We start from the raw sequence: 16431 nt of genomic DNA, 5'->3' as shown, positions 1-16431 counted from the left end.
TAAGCCCATGCTTTGGAATTCACTCAATCATCACATGCCTCTGAAGTTTTCAATGTCCTCAGTACAACTCAGATTGAGCCCTCTGGTGAGAGATCCTCCAGTTAGCCTGCTGTGCTGGCAAACAAAAATGAAAATCAGCTGAAAGAATAACCAGTTAACTCAATAACATCAAAGTGCACCACACATTCCTATAAGTTTTAAGTACCAACTACAGACTTCAGTTATAAGTAAGATAAAGTAGTAGAGAGAGGAGTGGAGTCAAGAAAGAAGAGGTTAACTGTGACAAAAGAAATGAGCGCAAACATTTGAGTTTCTTCCTCGATCCTCCATATTGATTCACAATTGATACTTAATAATATGCCATCTAGCTCTTACTGTTCTTTAGTTTCAATGTATATTAGTGGTTGTGGATGCATTACAACCCAGGTTTAAATAAAATGTACAGCAAGCAAGCAAAATGCACCAAACAAGTCATTTTTTGTCCCTGAACTATTTCTGTTTCACTTTATTAGTGATATATAAATGCTCCACCTTGCATATTTTCAGACTTGGGGTGGAATGGGGCACCTAGATGCTCTCAGCAGGTAGCTTCACAATCAGCCGGAGGAACAGATTGTTCACATACATTTTTGTCTGGTCATCATATCCGGCTGCTGACAAAACTGGCTGATCTTGGTGCTGTTGGCAGCCAAAGTCCAGCCAATTTTTTAAACTTGAGATGAACACTTTGTTTTAGAGTTATGCCTTCTGTTCATGATCTCTGTCTCAATAGTTTTTACATTTCCAGTACTTATTACTTTAATCTTTCACCTTCCCCTGATCTATATTTTCAACTGGCAAAAAGTGCAGCTAACTTACACTTGAAGTTGACTCTCTTTTGACTAGGATACCCAGTTTCTGTGAGCATTACCGTTCAATATTACATGTTCTTTCTCTGTAATCATAATGTATTTTCTATTGGTGAGAAAAACTGAGAGACTTACTGCTGCAGTGTAGAGCAATAATTACATTTCAACATTTGCAAAATACCCCTATGACAAGATGTACACTGGTGACGCATTCCTGTGCAACTTAAATTAAACATTCATTTCTCATCATCAGTCACCTTTAGCCCATTCCTTATAAATGAATTGGAATTTAATATGTTTTCCTGATATCCTGGTACATATTACAGCTATCACTGTTCTACAGGCATGCAAAATCGAGTGCACACCTAAACAGCGGTTTCCCATTTATCTGCAGCACAAATAATGTTATATTGGTTAATCAGAAATTGAAATCGGCGACATTGTTGTATAGTGTCTAATTACATGTGTAAACCTGCCACTGAGTAAATTCTGCAAGATTTGTGAAACAGGGGAGAGCAGACATGTACTGTGTACGGCAGCTCGTTGAAAAGATGCAGTCCACTGAATTATAAGATATGTAACAATTTAACAATTAAATTGTGCAACAATTTTGAAACTCATTGATTAATTATCCCGCTTTTGTAATGGACTGTGCTCATATTTTATCAATGTAAAGACAAAATATTTCTCTGTACAATCACTCAACATTTAACAGTTGCAGAGATGACACTATTACAGTGTCAAAAAGAGGCAAACCGAGTGTTGTACCGTTTCACCAATATGAATTCACCGCTCACAGACACTTCACCATTAAAGGTCCAGTCAGTGAACCTAGAGAAGTGCTCAGCTGATTGCTAAGGCTTATTTCCAGGTTGTCAATGCAGACAACCGGGCCACTAAACCAACCCAAAGTGGTGATATTGTAGCTGTATAAATATGAGTAGTCTCTAAATGATAAAGTTAGAACAAAGTAAGCATCATTATCATCTAAAGAACAGGCTTTCAAAATATCTGTGCACAGCCTGGCAATCAAAACAAAGGACAGAGATGCTTAGACAATACAACACACACAGAGGGAGTGTGATAACATTCTCTGCTCAGGTCATAATTACTCCACTGCATCATAATATAAAAATAGTTGTTTGCTGCTATCATAATGTTCTATATCACATAGGTTTAACCTTTAAACTTTGCTATTATGGGCATATAAATCTCAGTATTTTGGAGAGTCACCTAATGCTCACAATATCATCAGGGCTTTTAATTTGCTCTGCAGTGGTTCACATTCAGAAACATATTACATAACAGAAGTTGGATACAAGATACTAAAACAGCCCCCTTCAGCTATGAGGTCTCGTTAATTATCTAACTTAAAATAAATAAATAATAATTTAAAAATTGCTGCTTTTTGAACAGAAATCCAGCAGTTTTTTCTGGAAAATAATTAATATATTCTTTTGTGACTGAGATCTTTTGCCTGTAGATTGACTGCTGATTCACCAGGGCTTGTGTAGGCTACTAACTGCTGAGTGGATGCTAAGCTGTGATTACACATGTCTGATTTACTGTCAGTGGACTACAGTCCCTGATACTGCTTAGTTTGGCTTTCTGACGATGTAGAAAGAAGGAGTTAGTGACACACCCAGGGCACCAACAGGAAGGAATCACCAGTGCTTAAAAAGAGGCTATGACCCCCTCCCTGGCTTCGCGCTCATAAACGCAGTCAGTTGTGATGCGCGAGGCCAAGCGAAAAGCAGCACTGCCACGGATTTTACTGCCGTGGGAGGGCGAGTGCAGTTTCTCAGCAATCAGTGTGGTTGCTTTAATGATGTACAGTAACTGTACCTTATATAAGAATAAATTGGCAAAAATCTGAATGTGAAACATCCACAACAGATCAAATAGCATGTATCTAATCTGTAGAGACTCATTATGTGCTACTACAGTGCTGCATGGTAATATATTATGCTATAATGGTGTGCATAAAATGTGTGCAATATCCAGTGGAAAATTGAAGACTGTGACAGCAGTTCATCAAATTCTCAAATTGATCCACACCTTTAAGCCCTGATAGTCAGACTTGATGTGATGTTGGAGTCATTTAGAAAATGCAATTTTATTAAACTAAGCCTTGGTCTGTCAAAAAAAAAAAAAGAAAAAGAAAAAAAACAAGCACCAAATGTCTTGTTGCCATAGTTACTGAAACTCTGAATGTGAAGAACACCTATTGCTTGAGTGCATAAATATGCATTTACTTTACCGCATATTATATAGGAGTGGGATTTCCACTCCACAGAGTGTACTACAATGGAGCAAAGTGAAGGTGATCGAGGTCTATCGGCAGAGCTGTTTGCCTCTGGGGGTCCGATCATGTATGTACCTCTTAATAGAAAGCCAATTAAAGGAGCGGACATTAAAACTGGGAATACAAGAAAAGCTAAGTGCTACAGCTCCAGAGAGTAACACAATAGTTACACCTCATTGTAATCAGGCTTTAATACAATTAATTAGTAAAACAGAAGTATATAACAAAGCCCCATATACCTCATTTAGACCTCATATTTGTAGTTTGTACATCTCTCTGCTAAATTAGCATGAGATTATTCATATGAATAATGAAGTGAAATGTCTGTGCAGTAGTTCCCATATGTGTATAAAACATGTTGTGGGGTCCTACAGATCATCATTATCTAGAAATACTGTATGCTGAGTCACTGATCTGCTGTCCATCAGATTAACTGTAACCTGATTTTGTGTTCCCTTTGTTCCGTACTGGTGAGGACATGCAGACTTGAATTTGAATGCTAACTGACTAGACTGTCACATTTGCAGGCAGCTCTATTGTCAACCCTGAGATGAACAAAGATACCTGTCGCATCGCCATGTTCTTGTTTCCTCGCTAACCGCAATAGGAGGTGAAGCCTTGTCCGGTTGCAGTCTTGTTGCACTTTGCTGTTGATGTGTGCGTTTTACAACAGTTGTGTGCAGGACACCTGTGTTGACAGCTGAACAGCCATTATGCTTGGTAAGCTTTCATGTTTTGTGTATTTTACTGCAGGCCAAAGGCCAAGGGCACATGAAGACAATAAAGCTTTTAAAGTGTATTTTTGGTTCAAGAAAAAATTGCATGTAAGAAAATATGACAAACATTCAAAATACAATGAGTACAAATACAGCATCGTGTTTTTTTCTCCTCCATTTACTGACTGAGCACAGGTCATGTGAATCATCTGAATATCTGAATATAATATAATCACAAAATAAATTTGGTTACCGTGAAAAACAGATTTAATGCAGATCCTGTATGTGCCAAATCTCTGTGTGAAACAGCACGGTTCAGGTACTAAGAAAACTGCACATCTCCTGCATTGGGAACTATTTAACAACAGCATATCCAATTTGGCGGATGCTTTCATCCAAAACACCTCACAATGCTAACAGTGAATATATTTTGAGGGTGGTTGGCCCCAGTGGGAATCAACCAACCACAGCAACCAAATCAAGATGAACAACAATCCACAGTACAAAAGCATGTTTAAATCAAACCGCTGTGGAGCATTTCAGCTGCAATGGTTCTCTGTACAAGAAAAGGTGATTGCGCCCTTTCTCACTTTGTGTTCAACCTTCGAGTATATTTCCATTTGCGCGCACACACACACACTCAACCACACAAAAGAGAACGCACAAGCTCCCACAGGAAATAACGTGTGACCCTCCACCTTATCGCTTGCAATCGTTGCCTTAGCACTTAGCCTCTTTGACAATAGAGCCAGCGTTTCTCCCACACAGCTCAAGCCCATTTCTACAGGGAGACAGGTCTACATCAGACATGCCTGAGGCTCCAGATTAATACACTGTCATTGCTATTTTTTAGTTTTAGGATTTCAAGTTTGTTGTTTTCCAGTTTATGTATTTGGTGTTGTTTTGGATCCATATCCATACCCTATACAGTTAGGCAAACTATAGTCAAATGACAGCTAATAAATGAAAGGGGTGCTTCTCGATTTAACACATGACCATCGGTGTACTCATCATGAGGAGTACGACTCCTGTGTGAAAAGAGTTGTATAGCATCTTCTGCTGCTCTTAAAGGAGCTTTTCTAAACTTTGAGAGTAACTCTGATAATGTCATCAGGCCTATCTCACACTTAGCTTGAGGCACTACAAAGTGGAGGTGTGAGATTTGAAAGACGGGGCATTTACCAGGCAGGACGAGTTGCAGGAGGAAACACTACTGCATTGCGTAATGGGAAATGTGGCATCCAGTGCGGTGTTGTTGGAGCCTGTTCCTTACAGAGACTTAAAGTCAGGAGGCTGATGCTGCATTGATTTTAATCTGTCTTTCAAGCCCACTAATTTTATGTAAGTGCAAGAGCAGGGTGAAAAAAATATGTTAACAATAACCCCAGTGTTAATTAACTGACCTGAACAACCATGAAGGAAACTGTAAATGCAAATTGATGTGATGTTTAGTTTTTTTATTTGATTTTTAAGATTTTCTTGCTGAGACTTTTCACATTTGTAGCATGTCTTTTTTTTTATGTTTGTGTGTGTGTGCATGTGTGTGTGTGTGTGTGTGTGTGTGTGTTGGAGGGGTAAGTTGCAGCTATGGGGGGGATAAAGCATAATGGTTAAATACATCAAAAAGTAACTTTAAATAAAGTGGTTAAAAGGAATTTTACCACATTTGCCTACCCGAGTGACACATTTGTTCCTGTACTTTAACTTCTTCCTGTGTGTAATCGGTTGAATCATCTAAGATCGTACAACCTGATTCTGGCTGGTTATATCCCAGTGATACATTACTTCTAAATGATCTGTCCCACCGCGCGTCCCCCTGGCCACCTCCCACCACTCAAATCCACAGATGAGTGTGGGAGGAAGTGAAGTGCTCTCTGTCTGTCTGCCTATAGGGCCATCCACAGAATGCTGGTGCCAGAGAGCCTCGGATGAAGAGATTCAAGTATGCATATCGAAAGGCCAATGGAGACAGATGGAGGACAGGGACGTTTCGACAAGCCCCTATCGTATCGCCTTTGAAAACATGTGAGGGATTTTTCTGCCTGTCATCGCCTGTGGTATAAATTACTGCTTACTCAAAGAGATGCCATGCACAGCGTGGAAGAGATAAATGGTTTGCATGCTGCTGGCATGGAACGTGGCTCCCCTTGCAAGTCAGTGATATTAGCTAAACATTACCAGTATCATCACCCTCAGTCATTGGTTCAACATCAACAAATGTCTGTCCACCATTTGTCCTGTAACTGTGATAATTCCTCATGGATTTTTAAAATCATCTACAATCCTGAAGAACTGATGATTCCTGGATCACGCCATAATTCGTGGGGAACTGAACCCAAATGGCTTTTCAAGTTATGTGGCCTGGAGCTGCCTTTTACTTTGGGATAAAGCCTGATTAGCACTATGGGGTTCAATCATCATTTCTTGGACCTTTGAAACTGGTGCACTCCATCAGTGTGCACTACCTACATCACTGCCTAAACATAATGCTTTTGACAGCACTTGACCTTACAGTTGTTACTCAGACAAAATAACGCTGCAAATCAACAAGCTCTGCCATTTTCACCCATACAGTCAATTTGAAGTGTAGCCATCAAGACGGTGCAGTGACAGTTTTCTAATCTCTTTTACTGCAGGGATTAGTTATGATGGGATGTTGGTGATGGTGGTGACTTGTGTATTTCTTTGCATTCAGCCAAGTAATCACTTTCATCTAAACCTCACAGAACCTGCAGTCAGGGAGCAATGATTCATCGACATTAGGACATGATTATCGGTCTTTACGCAACGCTAATGTATGGGCAATTCATCAGCGGCATGGTGTTTATGACACAAAGAGGAAATAACCGTCATTAATCCAGTTAAGATGCAACACGTTAATCTACAGGTTAATGTGGTTTGCCTTTAATTGATGTAGGCAATAAGAAAAACTAGGTGGGAGAGTAACACTACCAGGCTTTGTTTTTGAGACATCAATATGCTTATATTCACCAGGACTCTCACAGAGAGGCTCTACATCCTACATGTGATGGTGCATTCACAGGCTGAACTGTGGTAAGAAAAGTTTCAGTTTCATCTGGTAAAGAAAAGTTTGAGGTCACTGGGGTCCAAAATGGAAATCAATCTTTCTTGATACCGGTTAGCCTACACTTTATTTATGATTGCTTATTCCCTGTAGGTGGATTTTGTAGTTTGACAAAGTAACAGAGACACTTTATACATATACATATCATACGATATAATGCGATCACAAACTGAAGTTCAGTCTTGAAAGTTGATCAGAGTTTATTTAGTTGCTATGGAACAGTGGACGAGGATGATGTCACAGTCTTTCAACTGTTTTCTCCACAGTTAAGACTGATCATTGACCCTCAAGTTTTCAGTCCAAGAGAATCATGAAAAGTTCCACGGCAATTTCGAAAACTCGATTTGATGCTGAAGGTTGTCTGTTGTGAATGAAAGTTGCAAAAAATGTGTGTGTGATTGATTCGTGTCTCTCACCCAGCGTGTACTGAAATAGGCTGGAGCCCCCTGTGACCCTGAACACGATAAGTGGTTTAGCAAATTGATGGATGACTGACTGCCTCTGACATGAACATGTTCTTGTTCTTACAAAATATAAAATCAATGAAGTCGTTTGTGTGCAGTCACAAATGGATAAATCATTCAGAGAGAAACACTAAGAGATTAACCCCCCATTCAGGTGTATTCACATGCCACTGATCATTGTACATCAAATCCCTTATCTCTGATGTCTCTCTTTAATAAATATTGGCACATTAATGCCCATCTTTGACGTATTTCATTTTACACCAAAGCAATAAATTAATGTTTAAAACTGTTATCTTAAAACTTGTGTCAAACATCTGAGGTACACATAACAAATTACGTCACTTCTACAACATGGGTTCCCCGTGGGGATACTGCTCATTCACACGCTAGGAAGAGAAGGAAATGAATGATTTATTCCTCAGAAGCCACTGGGCACCCTTCTCTGGTATCAGCCGTACCACAACCCATCGCTGACCAGCCACACCGAGAAAGGTCATTAGTGGAAAAAGAGAGAGAGCCTTTGGTCCACAGGGATGTCGAGGTGGGACATGATCCAGCATTGAAACATAAAGGTAATGACAGGGAGCAACAGAGGAAGTAAAAGAGACAGACAGACACGTAGAGTCAGAGGTAGAGATGGGAGGACGAGATGAAGCGTAAGAGGAGAAGATAGGATAGACAGGGTGGAGGGGAGAGGGCGATGCACAGAAGGGATGAGAGCGAGGGAGGAGGAAGAGGAGGTGTGTTATCTGGGGGAGAGTGGCAGTTTGGAGGCTGCCTTTTCTGCAATGCTGCCATCTAGTTCTAATGACTGAAAGCTGTGCCTGAAGAGCTGGAACGTGTGCTAAAGCCATGGGAGCAAAAGGCAGCCGCCTGGAGAATTACTGACATGTGAAGTAAACAGAGCAGGGTGACTGAGGGTACTGGCATAAAAAAAGGTGCTTACACATATACACACACACACTCGAATTTATACTAAATTATGTCACAACATAACAAACAATTGTAACCACATATGTGAAATATTAGACCTTTGGCCACATCAAGTTTGTCAAAATATTAATGTATTAATGTGTCTCTGACTCCAGCACCACTGCTAAGCAATAAGTGGGACCTAATTGGGACCAACCAATTAAATACAGTGTAACTCTGCCACTGTGCTCAAAATATAAAGAAATAACTATGGACCCCACATACTATAAGAGCATTGTTACCTCTTAAAACAGCATAAATGTTATCATGTTGTGAGCCAAAAGTAACATTGCAATGGGCCACGGCTGCAGTGTTCTTGGCCATGTGAACTTTGGAACTGTGACTCAATGAGAGTAATGGAAATAACTGATGGAGGAAGACAAGCGTCCTGTGAGACAAGAGAGGCTTTTCCTCTGACGGACACCAACCAAAACTGTCTGCGGAAAGTTATAGTGTTTTACTTGCATGGCTGATGACCTGGAAGAGTTTTACTTTGAAGGACACACATTTGTAACAGAATGTAATATTAAATCAATAAGAGACACATAGACAGCTTTTAAAATGTCTTTCCTAACACTAGTTTGAAACTCTGCTTGGCCTGTGCTGAAATTGAAATCTGAACTACATGGACAGCTGGGGCGAAAAGGGACTTTGTGCACCAATCGTGAATTGGGGCTTTAAATCTCTCCACTAACAGGCTGTGCTGGGGCTTCTTTGACACCGCGTCAGCATTTTTGGGAGAAAGACAGAGGACAGGATATCTCTATTCCCAGGTAATTAAAGTCTTTGACCTGTTTCATCACCTGGCCTTTGAGGTTATGGGGAGTGACGGCATTACATGTTCAACTTTCCCAATAACAGAGCTGACTGGTCTTTGAGGAGATGAGCTCAAAGGAACCCTCCTCAGAGTCAGGGTGTCCACATACTCCTGTTGAAAGACAAATGGCTTCATTCAAAAATTATTAGTATTGTGGCATTAACAAATGCAAAGGGCAACCAACAGGTAGCAATGGAACATAAAATGTAAGGAAAGAGCTTGGATAACACATCCACAAACTGAGAAAATGAGATGCAGGGGGAAAAGAAGTAGATACACAGACTAGAGTTATGGTATGCATACTGCTGACAGTGTCTGCAAAATTATAGGCAAACATTGCTGCCATGTCCTCTGACAATATTAAAGTATTGATTTCTGACTTTGTTGTGCTCTGCTGAATCTCAGTTGTTTGGCTTTTTATGAGATGTCTGACAACAATTCCAAATGATTGACTGAAGTTTAATGAATAATTAAACTGGTAGCACATGGGCTACAGGGATGCAGAGGCAGAGTACACAACATATAATACCTAAAATACTTTTGATGGACAAAATGGCCGAAGTACTTCAAACCAAACCTCCAGAGCTTCAGATAAACAGCTCATCAAAAGGTCAGAGGCAACAGAACAGATGATTTGCTGTTGTTTTTGAGGACTTTTAAGATTAAAATACTGACTTTGAAATAAATAAATTTAAACATCTTTTAATCTACCCTGTTACTGACCTTTTCTCACATGTCCCTATTTCATTCTGTTTTATAAATGCATTTTGATTCTATTTGATCTGAACTGAAACCCACCAAAGCAGTGCAAAGATGCCCAGGGCAACGGGCAGCAAAGCATTGCTCACCTGGTAAAGCAAGGGAGCCTTTGCGGAATATAGAGTGGATTTTAATTATGCTGCTGTTCTAGTTTTCACTCGAACAGAGGGCCATTAATTCAAAGAGACAATCACGCCCTGGCCCTGTAAGCCTCCCAAGAGATAAAGGCACATTGCTTTGACGATGTCAGCTTTGCAATAAAAGACCTCATGCAACACGTTCAATGAGAAGCGACACATTGGTGCAGTTCTGTCTGACAATGACCACATTATCTGTGCAATCAATCCACTGAATATTTTCTGTGCAAATGAACAAGGCTGCTATCATCAATATAATGCCCAAAAAGGATACCAAAAACAGTTCAGAAATCCCATCTATCATTCTAAAGTCAACATCTTGTCACAATTTGACACATTTGTCAGATTTATGTCAAATAATTGTGATGGTTTCTAATTTTAAACACATCTACGGATTATGCAGGGTCTTTTCTTGTAAGTATATGACTTCCACATTTACATGTCTGCGCTAAATTACTTACTACATACTACAGTAAAAGTTAACTTTACTTTGAGTAACTGCAACTGTTGCGTAAATACTCAAATGCTGTCAGTGAATGCAGAGAGACTTGTGACAGAATATGGCATGAAAGAAGAATTGCTGCTCTTGCTGTGACCTTTAAGTAGCACTCGGTAAGTTTTGGAAAGTCATCTTACAAAACAATTTTGAGTTTTCTTCTGCCAAGATTAAGAAGTTAAGACCATGAGAGAGAAGGCTGCTAACTAACTAATCTAAGGTGGCATTTGACAAAGATAAGTGCTGGAGATGCAATCGGTGACTTTAGAAGTTAAATATTAGATTAGATGTCCATCAGTGACTTTTTTTTTTCCATCAGCCAAGAAAAATTAAAAAGAGGATTATTGTCTCTCTCTCGAGTACTCATTTAAGAGCTACTCCAGTTTCGCTCAAGGATAAAGTCTACTGAGGCATTTTATCTTGTAAGTTTGAGAACTCTCTGGTTTACTTTGGTAGAATTATGTCGTAAAAATGATTCTGAAGCAAAGCACTTGTCAGCTCTTAAATGTCCAACAAACAATCTACTATGTAAGACCAAGGTTACAGGCAAAGAGGACCAAAATCTCCTACCTTCCATACCCTCCAAGATCGTGTATGCTGCACACAGGAACACTGGGGTGAAACAGTTTTTACCAAAACCTGGCTCAACTTTAATGGCAAAGTGCAACACAACTCCGTGGTGCTGCAGGAAGATGGTCATTGGTCAATTTGATAAATGCAACCACACATTTCAGACAGATTATGATGCGACTGAAATTGTGGATTTGTATGGAGAATAAAACATGCCGCTTCCCAGTGTTATCTGTCTCAACATATTATAAACTTCTATGCAGGGTTTTGGTGTCTGATAAGCCTTTAAACTCACGGTACCTGAATGACACAGCCTCTTTTATATGGTTTTAACACAGGGTTGTTTTCTGTCTGGACTATCAGTCCAGATGATGATTACTTAGAGCACAGTATATCCATATAACTTAGTTCAATACCAAACTGTTTTAAACCTCAGCAACTCATCTTGTAAATTTGATTTGATTTGATTTAAATTTGATTAGACTGCAGTGCAGGAAGTAATATCTTGATGCACTGCTAAAACTTGTGGGTGTGCTTGAAATTGTGGGAAAATTGTTGATTTTTTTCATATTTATTTTACATCTTTATATCCCTTTTTTCTGTCATCTTTTTTATATGTCAGCACAATGCTGAGATCTAGCACAGATGCCATGAATAGAATTTGGTTTGTTGCATTACTTTCAGCAGTTGCCCCCAACTAAATGTCCATTAACAAGAAATGCAGACTGCACACATTTGGCTTCCTTAAAAATATCACATCGAGCCAGCTCAGTCCAAATAAATATAAATAAATAAATAGAGCACAAAACACAGTTTGGCAAAACATTAAACGGCTGTATTGTTGGCCTTTTCTTAGAACACTGCAAGCAGCCTAACTGAGATACATTAAAGATATCCAAACTATTTCAGGGTCCTCTTTCACCACCATGCTTTAGGGAGAGACTGCACTGAATCAATTACACTCCTCCCTGCAGCCTTCCCTACCATGTCCTGCTGTGGGCTCTGGAATGCAGTAACCCCACAGCCATATGCTAATCAGACTCACATATGTCGTCTGTGAGACTATCAAAGAGCCCGGAGGACCCAAAGGACAGAGGACGATGCTGAGACTGGGGTAGGGGGCGTTGGATAAGAGGCAAGTTGTTGTCCTATTCATGTCTTTGGGGTTGCAGCACGGAGAGAGAGGGACAGTGCAGTGACTGGGACAGTCTGGCTTGCAGTGTACTGCCAGATGGAGAGACTGCCTGCGGACATTCACACTTAGTAGGAGACTAGTGCATATATGCTGGTGCCATCTCCTCTTTGGTCAGCATTCTTTTGACAGAGTAAAAATAGCTTTCAGCATGGTTGGAGCCTTTTTAGGGATATCTGCATTTGAACTTACATGGTTTGTAATGTCAGCGGTTGTCCCAAATCAATCAGTATTCTAAAACCACAAAATACCCAAATGTGAGTTTAGAGAGTTGATGATCAACACCATTGAATCAGGTTAGTAGGTTGCTCAGATGGGTTTTAAATGTCACTTCCGACTCATTTTACTCAGGCTCCTTCTTTCTGATTTGGTAGAAAAACCTTCCATGTATTTGGTGACAAAGTTTCCGCTGCCGACTCACATTTTCTTTTGCTCGGTGATGGAAGACAATGCAGTGACCCAGCTAATGCTGTCACAAGAAATTTCAATTATAAGGGCTATGAAGCTTTGTTCCCGAGGTATTAACATTATTCCAGTGTTTTGCATAATGATAAAGTTAAACATGATAAATTTCCTATCCACAATTATGATGTGTCTCTAATCTTTAATTTTTCATTTTGTGTGTTGAGAAAATTTGAATTTATGTTCTGTATTAATTACATGTTGTTGTAAGGTGAATAGAGAGACGATGCAGGTTGACTTGACTTTGAGATGCTTCTTCTCACTGACAGAAGTAGCCAACTACGATTACATCTGTTGTGGGGACTTCTAATCTCTTTAATCTATGAAACATTTAATAAAAAGTCGTGTTCATTACTAAAAGATTGCAGGTACAAGGTAATGCACATGTGGCCCAAGCGAACTCCTCACAAGTGAATATGATAGTAATGTTGAGAAATAAGTTGCAACGAGCATGAATTCGTGACCTGCGCACCATGTTTGGTGCTGGTGAGCACATTTGAGCTTCAGAGTACATTAAGACTCTCCAGACAGCCTGGAGGCAGATCCGCAGACCTGACAGCAGAGGAGCACTCAGGGTCGCTGGATACTCTGCTGCCTGAGTCACAAGCCCTGCCCCACATGCTGTCAGCATCTCAGGACTGATAGGTCCATGGTTTAGGATACACAAGCACACCTCCTCCAACTTAAAAATATCCAGACAGGTTCTTATACTGGGAGATTTGTACTTACTTTCCAGGAAGTAAGAAAAGTATGGTTAAATCCTGCGAACCAATGCACCTGCTAAAATGATTCCATCTGAACACAATAGTAAATCTACTACATGTAATAAATTGCAGCAATAGACGTCATATGTGTATTCTCTTTTTTTTTTTGTATATATCGGAGAAACCTTCATGTGTATGAACTCTGTCCTTCTGGCAAATCTTTAAGCTCAGTTGGTGCTCTTTACTTTGTGAATTCCACAACGGCCCTGGACTATTACAACATAAGGGCAATCTCACTGGCAATGAGTAAATGAGAAATTGAGAAAAAAAATGAGAAATACTTGAAATGATCCTCAAGATCTTCCAGACATATTCATGAAGTCTGATGCTGTGATAGCGTGCAGTTTCACACTGTCCGACAGTATCAGCGTCACTGCGGCATTCGTAAAAAGGAGCAACGTGGGCTGCAAGTCAGTAATAACAGATTTTTCTTCATGTGTTTCTCAGTATACCTCAGTGTTTACTATAGATCAAATGTGGGTAGGTGGGGTTAATTTATGGACAAGGCACACGAGAAAACAAACTATCGTTCAGAGTTCTACAGTGATTTATAATGAAGCACTGTTAGTTTTGTTTTGTTTTCTAAATGATGATTAAACTGCTGTTCCTTGGAAGCTGAGGGTCCAAGGAACAGCTGGTAGTGGGCGAAACTTGACCCTGAGTCACCTTTGGCCAGATCTAAAGTTTATTCCATTCTAATCGGGTCAGGTACAGTCTGTTTGGATAGCAGGAACTCTCAGGTTTGTGTGTCACTATGTGGATCAAAGCACACGCACTGCCATTTTGATCTCCATTTTTGCTCTGAAGACCGAGAGTACAAACTGTGAAGTGCAGGGGAAAATGACGTGTCTGCTTTTTTGGTGGCTGCCTGTTAATTGGTGGCTCATCGTGCTGTAGCTACTGTTGTTGTGATAAGATAAGATCGGCCTTTATTAGTCCCGCAGAGGAGAAATAATCTCTCTATCTTTCTTTGGGTCTGTTCAGGTTGACTACACTTTGAATTGGGTATAATTATCCTCAGGCTTTTTTAAATTGGTATGGCCTGTTCTCAGATCCCTTTCACATCAGGTCTTTTGTTTAAATGAATTTAACTGTGTTTGGTTCAGAAATGTCGTCCGCTGTTTTGGATCAAAACCTCTACTCCAAGCCACAATCCAGAGTACTGTGCGAGCAGCTTTCTCTCGTCAGTAGTTATTGTTAGTTATGGTTTGATGTAGCGTAGTCTGCTAACATCCAATCAGCATATTAAACAGGGAAGGTTTCTTACTTTTCCCAGTGGCACTGTGGTGTTAAAATATTTCAGCTGGTCAGCCCTTGCAGACATTCCCTGTGTGCCCTGACACATATTCTTGCTCGCACTGAGAGTGTTGTTGAAAGTGACTTATAGGTTATTTTCTCTTAACTCACCCTCCTTTCATGACTCTGTTGTTATCCCAAAATCTTAATATTTCCTTCTATCATCATTCCATTGAATATGCTATGAAGAAACACAAGCACTGTCCTTCTATTTGAATCAACAAGAGCAGGCACTGACACATATTTGTGCAATGACGGGTCTGAGAATTCGTAGGAAAGTAAGTCAGGTCAAACTGTCTGTGACTTTAAAATAGGTCGCAAAATACTTGGACAGCCATATATCTGGAAGGGTTGGCAAAGGCACAGCCTATATTTGGCAAACCGTAGTATCTTGCAATATGTTCATACATTACACAGAGTGAATCCCATTTGGTGTGTTTACCTTGAAGTCTGTTGAATGTATTTTTGAACTGGGACACACAGAAGTGAGATCCATTCTATTATTCAGACATTCCTACCTGGTGCTTCTATGATTGGTGCCTCTGGTGGTCTGTGTTTTGGATCAGCCTTGGCCTGGAGACAAAAAAGAAAATAAGTGACCCAGAATTCAAATTGCAGCCCATTAAACACTTTCCCCAGAGCAACTGACATACTCAGCGGGGGATTTTACATGTAGAGACATCGAGTCATGCTTCAGTGGGCCGCAAAGGTTGTCATGTTAACTATACATTCCATGTCCAACCTTATAGCCCACGTCCAGGGTCGCCATAATCCATAATACAGTATATTATTGTCTGCAATAAATCAAGCACCAGCACCCCAGAGTGTGTCATCTAAAGCCAAGAAACAATATTTTTGAGTCTAATTGGATGAAGGAGTGTCTTCAGCTGAGTGCGTTGTGCTTTGAGTCTCAGAAGCATTGAGTGTCTGGATGCCATTAATCAGAACCAAATGATCCTGAACTGAACAGGAGGCCAAACAAATCAGTCGAAAAAAAGAAACAAGAAAAAGAAACAATCTACACCGTATACAGGTTAGCAACACAAAATAGCACACATTGTTTTTGTGATATTCGACAAACACACACTTGAATAAGGTCTAAAAGTCAGAATGTCAGGAAAGTTTTTAGTTTTCTGTCAGCTTGTCAGACTTACTACAAAATACAAGTGCAACAGTGTTTCATAAAAAATTGCTTCCTAATTCTGAATTTTATGGCAGCAGCATGTTTCAAACAAGTTGAGAAAGGGGCCATAAAAGACTGGGAAAGTCAAATGCTAAAAAAAACAAACAAACAAAAAAACATGTTTAGAGTATTTCAAACATTTCAATTCCTCATATTTTTGGAATTGGAGTTGTATTATATTTATTATATTTCTCATTGGAGGCACCATCATACATAACAATTTAAATAACAGATGGAAACTTAATGACACAAAATGTGCTGAGAACTGACGCTGTCTTTAACAGGCTTTTACAGAATATATACTCCAATGACTGAATATAATGTATAACGTATATATATATATTTACAAGTACGTGCTGTCC

General features: G+C 39.8%; 1 protein-coding gene across 7 annotated transcripts in view; it reads right to left on the bottom strand.

The window, feature by feature from the left end:
• Nucleotides 1-16431, bottom strand: part of lingo1a (leucine rich repeat and Ig domain containing 1a) — a 238998-nt gene that overhangs the window by 132424 nt on the left and 90143 nt on the right. For 5 of the 7 annotated variants that reach the window (XR_006843793.1, XR_006843794.1, XR_006843792.1 and 2 more), the window contains exon 2: nucleotides 15405-15459. The gene's annotated coding sequence lies outside the window, so the exon portion shown is untranslated. Of the gene's footprint in view, nucleotides 1-3717; nucleotides 3842-8707; nucleotides 9322-15404; nucleotides 15460-16431 lie in introns of those variants that run through there. The other 2 variants (XM_046393823.1, XR_006843795.1) reach the window with 2 other exon arrangements.

Source organism: Scatophagus argus, chromosome 7, assembly GCF_020382885.2.
Source record: "Scatophagus argus isolate fScaArg1 chromosome 7, fScaArg1.pri, whole genome shotgun sequence".
Classification (NCBI taxonomy): domain Eukaryota; kingdom Metazoa; phylum Chordata; class Actinopteri; family Scatophagidae; genus Scatophagus; species Scatophagus argus.
Note: the sequence above shows the minus strand (reverse complement) of the source record. Positions and strands in the feature narration are given on the sequence as shown.